This window comes from Pinus tabuliformis, chromosome 4_1, assembly GCF_031772625.1.
Source record: "Pinus tabuliformis cultivar Carrire ecotype Pingquan chromosome 4_1, CPIR1, whole genome shotgun sequence".
NCBI lineage: Eukaryota > Viridiplantae > Streptophyta > Pinopsida > Pinales > Pinaceae > Pinus > Pinus tabuliformis.
The window spans coordinates 289,092,017-289,094,588 of NC_142303.1; the positions used below are offsets into that span (position 1 = coordinate 289,092,017).

The 2,572-nt window shown below is 41.9% G+C and overlaps 1 pseudogene; it reads right to left on the bottom strand.

Moving 5' to 3' along the window:
- Positions 1-249: 249 nt before the first annotated feature.
- LOC149175398 (uncharacterized) lies at positions 250-1,678 on the bottom strand (annotated as a pseudogene).
- Between the last annotated feature and the right edge of the window lie 894 nt (positions 1,679-2,572).

Here is a 2,572-nt window from a genome sequence, read left to right on the forward strand (position 1 = left end):
TCCATGACGAAGTTAAATAAACGATGGATATTTCAAAACATAGAACACAATTTTATTCCAAAAATACTATGGAGAAGAAACATTAGTAAATAATAAAACACTAATTGGTTGTATTTAACCATAACTAACATTGTGGAATAACTTCTCCATCCATGAAAACCAGACCCGAAGATAAAATTTCCTCAACTTCACTTGATTAATGTACAGCTCATGAAAACGTTCTACACTATCCTTATGATCCAAGCTGCATCAATCAAAGCCCTTAGCTTTCATTTCCTTCCTGATATTGCGTCCTTCTTGTTCTTGACTTGATTGGCTAGAAAGTTTAATTAAACCAGCATAGATTTATCTTAGATACGGATCTAACAGGAGCTGAGAGGGATTTAATTTCTTCACGTGTAGATTTTTTTATGAACCGATATTATTTAAATATTTTGTATAGTTATTTTATTTTATTTTTTTTTACTTTTATTTAGAGAGACATAGAAAAATTTCAACTTTGATAGACAGAATTACGCATCATACTAGGCTATAAAATAAGCCTCTAGACTTAATAACTATAGATAATCAAATCCACTTTGTGATCGTTTCCACTGTGCTGAATCAGGGACGAATGTGCTTCCTCAAAACCTCTGATTTAGAAGAGTCCATAAAGGTGTAAGCCCTTCTTCTTTCAATCTATCAAAGAGCTTAAGTGCAGCTTCGATTCTTCCTAAATTGCAGGTTGAATGAATCATTATATCATACGTAATTGCATCTGGTTTGCAACCCATATTAACCATTCTCATAATAAATTTGACTACCTCTGCAAATTTTTCCCTATTACAAAGTGCACTTAAAACAATATGAAAGAAAATGGGATCAGGAGGACAGACTTTCAACATAACAAAAATCCACCTTATCCATCTGGTTGTTCTGACAATACACCTAGATAATTGAATGATAAGTCTGCATTGGCATGATTCCTTTGATAGAGAACCACAATAAACATTTCATATGCGTCTCTTCTGGGACTATGCTCCAACTTCTCAAGCATTTCCATGACTTCATTCAGCATATCCGGATCATCAGGCCAGACAGTGGTGAAAGAAAATGTTTTGGCAGAATAAGCACTGCACACAACTGATACTCTAACAAAACCCTCTCCAGGGCTTCAAATTCTTTAGAGCGGACGAGAATATTGGCAACCCTGTCATAGTTTGAAGTGGCGTGTTTGAACCCTGGTTTGGCCCATTAGAAAAACCTGAGAGACAAACTTGGGGAACTTATTTTATCGATTATTGTATTTGCTAGTTTGGAGTTAACTGAACACCCAATTGGTTTAGGGCTTCTTCCATGTCTTCATCGCCCTTTTCAATGACTTCACATATTTGTCTTGCAGCATCCCCGGCTCCCGTTTATTTTTTGCTGGGGTTTCGTTAGTGTTGTTCAATTCAGGCAAGGTGTCTTCTTCCTCTGTGTCTTCACTCAAAGCTGCATCTGTTGCGTAAAATTTATGGGCCAAAATGAGTTCTGGAGAATGAGGAAAGATCTTACCATTTTGGAAGGTTTTGAGGACCGTGAAGTCCAAACTTTGAGGCCATTGCGGTGATGCGAAGCTGCAATGTCAAGGGCGAAACTGGATTGTTGACAATGCTCTCTTGATAGAGGCCACTACTGGATGGCGTAAACAAGCCATGGCCTACCCGAGAGTTTTCCACGTTGTACTAAAGAGGAATGACTCAAATGGAATTTCAAAAGAATAGGGTTCAGGGTTTTGTTATTGCTAGTGTCATGACCCTGAGTTGGCATCACCACCCTCGGGTGAGTCAGGTGCACATAACCAAAAACATGAATCAGGCGCGACCGGGTGACTCATGTGTGACAGGTGATTGTGCGATGGGCAGGTGCGACCTGGGGCGATAACCAAAAACATGAATCAGGCGCGACCGGGTGACTCATGTGTGACAGGTGATTGTGCGATGGGCAGGTGCGACCTGGGGCGATCGCGTGACCCGGGGAGATCAGGCAACCCAACATGGGCGACTTAGTGAAGCTATTGGTGATGTGCGATGGGGGTGCACACCCAACACACATAAAACAGAAGTGCGATGAACTGAAATGCAACTAAGTGTTAAGAGAGGCACAACGAGACCAATGTATATGATGCAGAGGACGAACTTGACATTGGTCCGACACATCACATAGGGGTGTGTCTTTCTTGGAGGGCAAGTTGGCTTGGTGGGCCAGTGCCCCAAGCGACATGACCCTTCGATTTACTAACATGAGGGCGACATATATATGGAGTTGGCTAAGTGGAGGAGAAGGATCATCAGACATAGAACATAGTTCACAGTCCAAAGGTTGGGAATTCGGAAAAATGCAGAACCGCAAGTGAAGTTCGGGTATGAGCCCGCAAGGTAGGCATACCAGTTTATAGCACTGTAGAGTTCGGCGGGTCGGGTGGTGGCGCAGGGCAATGGGATCACGGACCTGTGCAACGTTGACCACGGTGGTGGAGTTTAGTGTAGTGAGTTGGCACAATAGGGTGCTGAGATTAAGTTGCAGCAGATAGTCACGACGAAAAGCATCG